The sequence below is a fragment of the Aquarana catesbeiana genome, linkage group LG04, assembly GCF_042186555.1.
Source record: "Aquarana catesbeiana isolate 2022-GZ linkage group LG04, ASM4218655v1, whole genome shotgun sequence".
Lineage (NCBI taxonomy): Eukaryota > Metazoa > Chordata > Amphibia > Anura > Ranidae > Aquarana > Aquarana catesbeiana.
The window spans coordinates 351650906-351663242 of record NC_133327.1 but is presented as its reverse complement, the minus strand read 5'-3'; the positions used below and the strand labels follow the sequence as shown (position 1 = coordinate 351663242).

Genomic DNA, 12337 nt, shown 5'->3' with positions numbered 1-12337 from the left:
CTTATCCCAAGCTGTCTCTTGTCTTTTTTACCATTTTTGATATTGACTTTAAAGGTGTTCCAGCGGCTTTTGAATTTGCCCCGAACACCGCATATTGTTCGTTGTTCACAGAACATCCAAACAACCAAAGTTCGGCCCGAACTTATGCTCGGGCCAAGCTGTTCGCCCACCCCTACTCGTCTTAATCACCTCCCCGGTCACCTCTTAGAAGAATTTTACAAGGTCTCAGGACGCCAAATCACAAGCACTTAATGTCTCTCTCCAGCCGTCACCGGTGGCACAGCCAAAGGAATCCTTTAAATTCGAATGGAGCAAATCCACCATTAGGTACCTGGGGATAAACCTCACTCCCAAGTTTGAACAGTTGTATTCTGCTAACTATCTATGAACTCTTGGTTAGGAAAATTAATTCCGTCAAAATGAGTCTCCTCCCAAGATATTTATATCTTTTTCGCTCTCTCCCAATTCTAATCAGGAAGGACCACTTGAGCTTGTTCCAAAGCAAAATCATTAAATTTGTTGGGACACCGATTCTCGCGACACACGCTTTTCAGACTAAGGGCTAGAGGTGGACTGGGTCTGCCAAACATGCTCTGGTATTAACAAGCCGCAAGACTAGCTCAGCTATCCACAGCATACTCTAAGATGGTCAAACAGGACTTGGTAGACATTGAGAGACAGGCGGTTCCCTTGCAGACCCTAGACTATCCCCTATGGTGTCCACTCTCAAATCGCCCCCCCCCCATTCTATCCCCCTCCCTTTCCCATGCTGTAGCCCTTTGGGATAAGCTCAAGCGGTTCCCATCTCTGGTATCAGATAGCACGCCCTTGGCTCACATATTCCATAATCCGGACTTTAGCCCGGGAATGGAAATTAAAGCCTTCAAGTGGTGGCTGGATAAGGGGATGTATCAGATCGTACACTTTTTCACCTCTGTGGGCCCCATCTTGCTCGCCTACTGTGTTAGCAAACTGGATCTACCTGACTCAGAACAGTTCAGGTTGCGGCAAATGTCTCATCACCTTCACTCTATTTGGTTGGTGAAACCTAACCCTCCTCAACTATCACCCTACGAACAATGGTGTGGTCAAGTCGTGGAGCAGAGGGAAGGCATTTCCATAATTTACTCATCACTTGCTCAAACCATGTCGAAACCCCCTTACATGCTAGCTTGGGAAGCTGACCTTCAGGAACAATGGGATCTGGACACATGGCATAGGGCCTTCTCAAGATCCTATAAGGCTGCATTCACACCTGAGCGTTTCAAAGTCGCAAGTTTTTACCACCTTTTTGCCACAATTTTTTACCGCATTTTACCACTATTTTGCCATGTTTTTGCTGCAATTTTGTACAGGTCACCAATGTAAAAAGCTGAAAAACGCCTATAATCTGCCCCAAAGAAGCTTATATTCTTTTTTGTGCTTAAGGCGTTTTTCAGGCATTTTGCTTCAGGTGACAAAACGCTCAGATGTGAACAGATGCCATTGAAATGAATGGGATTTTTCTTGTTGGGCGTTTTGTCTGGCTTTTGTTCGGGCATTTTATGAGCATTTTATGAGCTGAAAATGCTCAGGTGTGAATGCAGCCTAAGGGTATCCTCAACACCTACGGAAGCCAGTCTGAAACTCATCACCAGATGGTACATGACCTTGTTAAAACTCTCCAATATCTTCCCTTCAGTGTCCCCTCTCTGTTTCTGACGGTGTCAGATGAAGGAATCCATGTTACACGTATGGTGGGACTGTCCCAAAATCAGAAGCTTTTGGAACAAAATCTTCCAAATAATATCCAGGGTAACGAGGTTCTCAAATTCCCAAGTCTCCTACAACAGCCCTCTTGAACTTCCATATCCCTAAGGTTCTGAATTATTCTTAAAAATGTATCTTCTTTATCCTCCTAGGTACCAAACTTTCCATAGCCAAAGCCTGGAAACTACCCAAGGTCTCCATTCAGGTGGCCAGGTGTGAGATCTCCTGGATCATGCCACAGGAGAAACTGGTGGGCTTCTTACTGGACACATCTCACCAATTCTAGGAGACTTGGAAACCCTGGGCCAACTACGTTGGAATCCTCAAATCCCCTAGTTTCTCCCAATCCTAAGTGCTATCAATGGAGTTCTGGTGGCTGAGCCTCTTTCTTCCTGACATCTTTTCCTTCTTTCCTCTTTCGAACCTTGTCATTTTTTCCTCCCTATCTTCACCCTACTGGGTCCTCTTCCCTGTGTTGCAGTTCTGTCCTCGACACACGATGATATTACTTTCTCCATGAGACGTTTTCACTACTATGTTCCTCAAATCCTAGAACAGACTAGGGGCATAGGACAATCTCTTTTTTCTCATTTTGCTAGTTTTGCTTGTTCTTTAGGCTGGCTGGTCTTCAGGGGATAGGCCCAAAGGGGGAGCCCCTGCCACACCCCTCCTGCACAGCTGGCTCCCTCTTGGGGTGCAGTTGGTGGACGGGTCGCAATCACCCCCTTTGGTCACCCTCATCCTAAGCCAATACTATGTTCCACATACCTGCTCCTCAATACCATCATCACAATCCTATCGCTCCAGTTATTCTCTTTAGGTCAGTCTCTATGGATGTTCTTCTTATGTTCTTTATGTCATTGCATCAATATGCTATTTTACTTTTATTAAAATCAATAATAGTCTTTGAAAGTAAAAAACCTGATAGGAGGACTAACCCTACCATGAGCCGAACACCCCCCTGTTCTGTTCGCACCAGAACTTGCGAACAGGCAAAAAATTAGTTTGAACACGCGAACAACGTTAAAGTCTATGGGACACGAACATGAATCATCAAAAGTGCTCATTTTAAAGGCTTATATGCAAGTTATTGTCATAAAAAAGTGTTTGGGGACCTGGGTCCTGCCCCAGGGGACATGGATCAATGCAAAAAAAAGGCAGTTTTTTTCGGGAGCAGTGATTTTAATAATGCCTAAAGTGAAACAATAAAAGTGTAATATCCCTTTAAATTTTGAACCTGGGGGGTGTCTATAGTATGCCTGTAAAGGGGCACATGTTTCCCGTGTTTAGAACAGTCTGACAGCAAAATTACATTTCAAAGGAAAAAAAGTCATTTAAAACTACTCGCAGCTTTTAATGAATTGCCGGTCCGACAATACACATAAAAGTTCATTGATAAAAACGGCATGGGAATTCCCCACAGGGGAACCCCGAACCAAAATTTAAAAAAAAAATGACGTGGGGGTTCCCCTAAATTCCATACCAGGCCCTTCAGGTCTGGTATGGATATTAAGGGGAACCCCGGCCACAATTAAAAAAAACAAAATGGCGTGGGGTCCCCCTCAAAATCTATACAGGACCCTCCAGGTCTGGTATGGATTTTAAGGGGAACCCCGCACCAAAAGTAAAAAAAAAAACGGCGTGGGGTCCCCCCAAAAATCCATACCAGACCCTTATCCGAGCACGCAACCTGGCAGGCCGCAGGAAAAGAGAGGGGGACGAGAGAGCGCCCCCCCTCCTGAACCATACCAGGCCACATGCCCTCAACATTGGGAGGGTGCTTTGGGGTAGCCCCCCAAAACACCTTGTCCCCGTGTTGATGGGGACAAGGGCCTCATCCCCACAACCCTTGCCCGGTGGTTGTGGGGGTCTGCGGGCACCCATTACGTAACCCTGCCCCCTTCTGACATCACGGGGTATGCCACTGGGAAGTCCCCATCAAGTCCCTGTGTGTCAGAGGGGGGGTGGGGTCAGTGGGTGGCCCCGCCCCCCCTTATTTAAGAACCATCAGAAGAGGAGAAGCGTCACACAGCGAGAGCCTCCCTCCATGCCATCATGGATGCGGAGCAGCCCGAAAAGAAGATGAAGACAAGAAGATGAAGCGAAGAAGATGAAGAGAAAAATATGAAGACAAAAAGATGAAGAGAGAAGCATCACACAGCAGGAGCCTCCCTTCATGCCATCATGGATGCGGAGTGGCCCGAGGAGAAGAAGATAAGAAGACGCCGCGGAGAAAGATGCCGGACGAGAACACCAGAAGAAGAACCAGAAGAACCAGAAGAAGAAGAAGATGGAGGAAGAAACCGAAGGAAGATAGAAGATAGAAGAAAGAAGATAGAAGATAGAAAAAAGAAGAAGCATTTAAATAAAGGAATTGTCAAAAACTGTCTCTTGTCATTTTTAACATTTTTGACGTTTTTTTGTGAAATGGTAGGGGTACTTTTGTACCCCCTTACCATTTCACACTGGGGGGAGGGCCAGGATCTGGGGGTCCCCTTGTTAAAGGGGGCTTCCAGATTCCGATAAGCCCCCTGCCCACAGCCCCCCCCACAACCACCGGGCAAGGGTCGTGGGGATGAGGCCCTTGTCCCCATCAACATGGGGACAAGGTGTTTTGGGGGGCTACCCCAAAGCACCCTCCCAATGTTGAGGGCATGTGGCCTGGTATGGTTCAGGGGGGGGCGCTCTCTCATCCCCACTCTTTTCCTACAGCCTGCCAGGTTGCGTGCTCGGATAAGGGTCCGGTATGGATTTTTGGGGGGACCCCACGTCGTTTTTTTTTTTAACTTTTGGTGCGGGGTTCCCCTTAAAATCCATTCAGGTCTGGTATATATTTTGAAGGGGACCCCACGCCATTTTTTTTTTATTTTGGCCAGGGTTCCCCTTAATATCCATACCAGACCTTAAGGGCCTGGTATGGAATTTAGGGGGACCCCCCCCTCGTCATTTTTTTTTTAAATTTTGGTTCGGGGTTCCCCTGTTGGAAATTCCCATGCTGTTTTTATCAATGAACTTTTATGTGTATTGTCAGACCGGCAATTCATTAATAGCCGCAAGTAGTTTTAAATGACTTTTTTTCCTTTGAAATGTCATTTTGCTGTCAGACTGTTCTAAACACGGGAAACATGCGCCCCTTTACAGGCATACTATAGACACCCCCCAGGTACGAAATTTAAAGGGATATTACACTTTTATTGTTTCACTTTAAGAATTATTAATAAAATCACTGCTCCCGAAAAAAACGGATGTTTTTAAAACTTTTTTTGCATTGATCCATGTCCCCTGGGGCAGGACTCAGGTCTCCAAACACTTTTTATGACAATACCATGCATATAAGCCTTTAAAATTAGCACTTTTGATTTCTCCCATAGACTTTTAAAGGGTGTTCCGCGGCATTCGAATTTGCCGCGAACACCCAAAATTGTTCGCTGTTCGGCGAACTGGCGAACAGCCGATGTTCAAGTCCATCGAGTTCGAGACATCCCTAAATACTATGTGCCTTATTACAAAACTATACACAAAAAATATACACAAAAAATCAGATAAACAAGATTAACATAGTTGATTTATTAAGTGAATGGTGATTCCAAAAAGGGAGAGATTAGTGCAAATAGCTTATACAATGACTGGTGCTCCAGTGCTATGAAAGCTTTATGTGATTAAAAATACATCTAAAGTGACAATAGTTAAAAAGTCCTTCTTTCTCCACAAATCAGTCAGGAAATCATGTGTCCATAGTATAAATCCTTATTAAAGTACTGCTGTGAAAACACTGTTCCTGTTGTTGCAACAGGAAGAAATTCCACAGATAACATGTGGCGTGCCCGGTGTCTCCACTTCTGCTACCCCTCTTATTGCCTCACCCACCAGAAATCTCTCCCCTCAAGGGGGTAACCAGCCTTCACAGCACCACCTGGCTATATATGGATCAGCCCAGACGTGTCTCTTATTATCCTTACTTCCACTGCCGCAGCAGTCCCATACATATATGGAGATATCAAAGAAGAATCTCCATAATTCCGTAATCCTAAATTTATTAGAAAAAATGGTAATGCACTTACATATGTTTAAAAGTCAATCAGCATTTAAAAGCAGGAAGTTCAGGGCACTCCAAAGACACAAAACCGGAAGTGATGCAATGACACTGTAGCTCCTCCCTACACGTTTCATCACAACAATGTCATCAGGAGCGGCCTGATGTCTCTGTGACGCTCCTGATGACATTGTTGTGATGAAGCGCGTAGGGTGGAGCTACAGCATCATTACATCACAACGAGTTTCGGGTCCGTGGAGCGCATCGTGCCCCGGACTTCCTGCTTTTAAATGCTGATTGACTTTTATACAAATGTAAGTGCAATACAATTGTTTTCTAATAAATTTTAGTTTATGGAATTACACTATGGAGATTGTTCTTTGATATTTCCACATATGTTTGAGACTGCTGGGGCAGTGGAAGTACGAATACGGAGTGACACATGTGGGCTGATCCAGGACATCCATATACAGCCAGGTGGTGCTGTGAATGCTGGTATATCCTTGAGGGGAGAGATTTCTGGTGGGTGAGGCAATAAGAGGGGGAGCACGAGTGGAGACACTGGGCACGCTGCATGTTATCTGTGGAATTTCTTCCTGTTGCAACAACAGGAACAGTGTTTTCACAGCAGCACTTTAATAAGGATTTATACTATGGACACATCATTTCCTGACTGAATTGTGGCGAAAGAAGGATGTTTTTACCACTGTCACTTTATATGTATTTTTAATCAAATAAAGCTTTCATAGCATTGGCGCACCACTCACTTTATAAGCTATTTGCACTAATCACTCCCTTTTCGGAATCACCATTCATTTAATTTTTTGTGTAGTTTTTTTGTGTATAGTTTTGTAATGAGGCACGCAGTATTTAAATCAGTGCCCACTCTCTAAACACCCTGCTCATTTTTGACCCTACTTCAGTAGCCAGTCATAGTGGATGCAGCAGCTACACACACACCTATAAACATCCCACCATAGCATGGAATCACCCCACACTTTACCATACTTTTACACTAGAGCAGCCTTTTTGAACCAGGGTGCTCAGGCACCATGGGGTGCCTTGAGGCTTCTTCAGTGGTGCCTTGGCAAAATGCCTAAAAATTGCTCAAAAATTTTATACAACCTGGCGTGTGGATGAAGGTTGCCTTTTAGTTACACTAAGTCACTGCCAGAAACCATGAAATCAGACCGAGACAGAAGTACAGTTAAATCACACTTGTTTAATAATAAAAGTAAAAAGAACAAACTTAGTCAAAACATAACCAAAGTTCAGTAACCGGAACGGATAGTCAGCCAAGCCAGAAGTCAGGGATAGTGGAAGGTAGTGGAACAGCAAGCAGGATCTGGAGACAGAAGGGATGTCAGCAAAGCCAGTCTTTAAACAGGAAAGCAGGAGAAAGTTTCTTGTGATGTGACCAAGGCGAAGGCAGAGCTCCTCTGGACTGGATGGCTTAAGTAGGCAGGACTGACTAGCAGGATCATCAACAGCTAAGTAACTGTGGAGAGAGATGGGAGTTGGCAATTAGCCGACAGCTGAGTAGCCAGCTCAGAGAAGGAAGGGCTGAGCCCAGCCCTGACAGTACCCCCTCCTCAATGACCTCTCCCTCTCGGAGGACCACCAAGCTTGAGGAGAAAACATCTATGGAAATCATGGAGGAGGACAGGGGCATGTACGTCCAAGGATGAGACCCAAGAGCGTTCCTCCGAACCGTACCCTTTCCAATGCACCAGGTACTGTATGCACCCACGGAACCAAGGAAGTCAACAATGGACTGTACTTCATACTCCTCATGATTCTCAACCTGTACAGGGTGAGGACATGGCACCGAGGTGGTAAAGCAGTTGCAGACCAAAGGTTTTAATAAGGAGACATGAAATACATTCGAAATATGCATATTAGAAGGAAGGTCTAATGCGTAAGCCACTGAGTTAATCCTGCAAAGAATACGGAAAGGCCCAATAAACCGAGGTGCAAACTTCAGTGAGGGAACACGAAGTTGGAGTTTGCGAGATGACAGCCAGACCCTGTCCCCAACCTGGTAGGAAGGCGCAGGCAGGCGTCTGCGGTCAGCATGGAGTCTGTACCTATCATTAGCATGATGCAAAGCCTCCTGGACTTGTGCTCAAGGTGAACGAAGACCACGGAGATGCTCCTCTAATGCAGGAATACTCTGCAGAACAAATGAGTCAGGCAACATGGAAGGTTGAAAACCATAATTAGCCATAAATGGGGACAATCGGGAAGCAGAACAGGCACTGTTGTGAGCAAACTCTGTCCACGGTAATAGGTTTGACCAGTTATTATGATGGTCAGAAATATAGCAACGTGGGAATTGCTCCAAGGACTGATTGTCTCGTTCTGCTTCCCCATTAGACTGCGGGTAATATGCAGAGTAGAAAGCTGAATTCTCAATTGTGCACAAAAGGCACGCCAGAACCGGGACACAAACTGACTACCCCTGTCCAAGACAATCACCTTGGTTAGCCCATGTAAGTGAAAGATTTCCCGAGCAAAAATGGAAGCCAGTTACTTAGAAGTGGGCAACTTCTTAAGTGGAATACAATGGCACATCTTTGAGAACCGGTCAACCACCATGAGGATAATAGTGTTGCTTTGGGAGTTGGGTAACTCCACAATGAAATCCATAGACAGGTGGGTCCAGGGCCTCTCCCCATTGGGTATGGGTTGTAGGAGGCCCACTGGAAGGTTTTGTGGAGTCTTAATCTGAGCACACACGGAACAGCAGCTACGAAGGCAGTTACATCAGCACGTAGACTAGGCCACCAGAATTGTTGGGAAATGGCCCAAATGAGCTGATTCTTCCCAGGGTGGCCAGCTGCCTTGAGAGAATGGAGCATGGCAGTACGGAGACACTCTGGGACAAAGCAGTGGTCACAAGGTTTCTCAGGAGGAGCATGGACCTGAGCAGAAAGAATTTTAACACCCAAAGGAGAAGCGAGACTGATGCCAACCGTAGCCAGAATACGATCAGGAGGAATCACAGGAACCGGAACCGACTCCAACTTGGAAGTGGAGGAAAATCATCATGACAAGGCATCAGCCCTTACATTCTTAGTACTGGGTATGAACGAGACAATGTAATTGAAACTTGACAAGAAAAGAGCCCATAATGCCCTTCTGGGAGAGAGGCATTTAGCCTCAGACAAGAATGTGAGACTCTTATTGTCAGTAAGAAAGAGAACCGGCACAGTGGTACCTTCGAGGAGATGTCTCCATTCTTTCAAGGCTAAAATGGTCGTCAACAGCTCTCTGTCACCAATCTGGTAATTGCACTCCGCAGGTGACAATTTCTTGGAAAAGTAGCCACAAGGATGCATAGCGCTCTCAGAGGTAGGACGTTGAGGCAGAAGGGAGCCAACACCAGTCTCAGGAGCATCAACCTTAAGGATAAAAGGTAACATAGGATCAGGATGTGCCAATAAAGGAGCAGAAACAAAGGCAGTCTTGAGACTCTCAAAGGCTTTAATGGACTCCGGAGACCAACTATGTGGGTTACCGGCCTTTCTGGTCATATCAGTCAGGAGCTTGACCAGAGACAAGAAGTTACGAATAAACTCCAGATAATAGTTGGCAAAGCCCAGGAAACGCTGAAGAGGCCGTAAACCCATGGGTCGGGGCCACTGTAGGACTGCCGAAAGTTTCTCTGGGTCCATCGAAAAACCAGCAGTGGAAATGACATTGCCCAGGAATTTAACCTGTTACATAGTTACATAGTAGGTGAGGTTGAAAAAAGACACAAGTCCATCGAGTCCAACCTATGTGTGTGATTATGTGTCAGTATTACATTGTATATCCCTGTATGTTGCGGTCATTCAGGTGATTATCTAATAGTTTCTTAAAGCTATCAATGCTCTCCGCTGAGACCACCGCCTGTGGAAGGGAATTCCACATCCTTGCCGCTCTTACAGTAAAGAACCCTCTACGTAGTTTAAGGTTAAACCTCTTTTCTTCTAATTGTAATGAGTGGCCACGAGTCTTATTAAACTCTCTTCTGCGAAAAAGTTTTATCCCTATTGTGGAGTCACCAGTACAGTATTTGTAAATTGAAATCATATCCCCTCTCAAGCGTCTCTTCTCCAGAGAGAATAAGTTCAGTGCTCGCAACCTTTCCTCATAACTAAGATCCTCCAGACCCTTTATTAGCTTTGTTGCCCTTCTTTGTACTCGCTCCATTTCCAGTACATCCTTCCTGAGGACTGGTGCCCAGAACTGGACAGCATACTCCAGGTGTGGCCGGACCAAAGCCTTGTAGAGTGGGAGAATTATCGTTTTATCTCTGGAGTTGATCCCCTTTTAATGCATGCCAATATTCTGTTTGCTTTGTTAGCAGCAGCTTGGCATTGCATGCCATTGCTGAGCCTATCATCTACTAGGACCCCCAGGTCCTTTTCCATCCTAGTTTCCCCCAGAGGTTCTCCCCCCCAGTGTATAGATTGCATTCATATTTTTGCCACCCAAATGCATTATTTTACATTTTTCTACATTGAACCTCATTTACCATGTAGTCGCCAACTCCATTAATTTGTTCAGGTCTTTTTGCAAGGTTTCCCCATCCTGCGGAGAAGTTATTGCCCTGATTAGCTTAGTATCATCTGCAAATACAGAGATTGAACTGTTTATCCTATCCTCCAGGTCGTTTATGAACAAATTAAATTGGACTGGTCCCAGCACAGAACCCTGGGGAACCCCACTACCCAACCCTGACCATTCTGAGTACTCCCCATTTATCACCACCCTCTGAACTCGCCCTTGTAGCCAGTTTTCAATCCATGTACTCACCCTATGGTCCATGGCAATTTTGCCAATGGACCTTATTTTGTACAGTAAACGTTTATGGGGAACTGTGTCAAACGCTTTTGCAAAATCCAGATACACCACATCTACGGGCCTTCCTTTATCTAGATGGCAACTCACCTCCTCATAGAAGGTTAATAGATTGGTTTGGCAAGAACGATTCTTCATGAATCCATGCTGATTACTGCTAATGATACCGTTCTTATTACTAAAATCTTGTATATAGTTCCTTATCATCCCCTCCAAGAGTTTACATACTATTGATGTTAGGCTAACTGGTCTGTAATTCCCAGGGATGTATTTTGGGCCCTTTTTAAATATTGGTGCTACATTGGCTTTTCTCCAATCAGCTGGTACCATTCCAGTCAGTAGACTATCTGTAAAAATTAGGAACAACGGTCTGGCAATCACTTGACTGAGTTCCCCAAGTACCCTCGGATGCAAGTTTCTCAAGTCCAATTTTAATTCTGTCCTCTGTTAACCATGGAGGTGCTTCCTGTGTTGTGTCATGAGGATAAACACTGCAGTTTTGGTTACTGAAGCCCCCCAATTCACTCGTGAAGACTGAGGAGAAGAATAAATTCAATACCTTCGCCATCTCCCCATCCTTTGTAACCAGATGTCCTTCCTCATTCTTTATGGGGTCAATATGGTCTGTCCTCTTTTTTTTACTGTTTATATACTTAAAGAATTTCTTGGGACTTTTTTTGCTCTCCTCCGCTATGTGTCTTTCATGTTCTATCTTAGCCGTCCTAACATTGCACCCTTACATTTCTTGTTGCATTCTTTATAACGTCTGAATGCTGAGGATGATCCTTCAACCTTGTATTTTTTGAAGGCCTTCTCCTTTGCTTTTATATGCATTTTTACATTGGAGTTAAGCCATCCAGGATTTTTGTTCACTCTTTTAAATTTATTACCCAATGGGATACATTGGCTAATGCCCTTATTTAATATGCTCTTAAAGCAAACCCATCTCTCCTCCGTATTCTTTGTTCCTAATATTTTATCCCAATTTATGCCTTTTAGCAAGGTTTGTAGTTTAGGGAAGTTGGCTCTTTTGAAATTCAGTGTCTTTGTATTCCCTTTATGTTTCCTATTTGTGTGATTTATACTGAAACGAATTGACCTGTGATCGCTGTTACCTAAATTGCCCCGTATTTACACATCCGTGATCAGGTCTGTATTGTTGGTAATCAGTAGATCCAGTAATGTTTTATTTCTAGTTGGTGTGTCTACCATCTGACCCATAAAATTGTCCTGCAAGACATTAAGGAACTGGCGAGCCTTAAATCAATGCGCGGTTCCCTCCGCCCAGTCTATGCCTGGATAATTAAAATCCCCCATTATGATAACACTTCCCATCCTTGCTGCTAATCCAATTTGTGATAGGAGATCCGTCTCCACTTCCTCCCTCAGGTTAGGGGGCCTATAGCATACTCCCAGTATTATTTTCCCCTTAGCTTCATCCCTTTGGAGCTCTACCCATAAGGATTCCACCTCCTCTCTAGCTCCCTCAGTGATGTCATCTCTCACATTCACTTGTACATTATTCTTGATATATAGGCATACCCACACGCCACACCTGCGCTGTGTTTTCTCATTTGTGAAGCCTAGATTAGGATGGTGCACTCACGCACCCACACAGTGTGAGTACCCCTAGTAGGGGAGTGTTTTTATTTGGAATAAATATTTGCTTGCAATGTTACACTATGGAGCTTCTTTTTTTCTCATTTA

At 44.7% G+C, this 12337-nt stretch overlaps 1 protein-coding gene across 1 annotated transcript in view; it reads left to right on the top strand.

Moving 5' to 3' along the window:
* The window catches only part of MCHR2 (melanin concentrating hormone receptor 2), a 314186-nt gene that overhangs the window by 238883 nt on the left and 62966 nt on the right, over positions 1-12337 (top strand). The gene's annotated exons all lie outside the window — the stretch shown is intronic.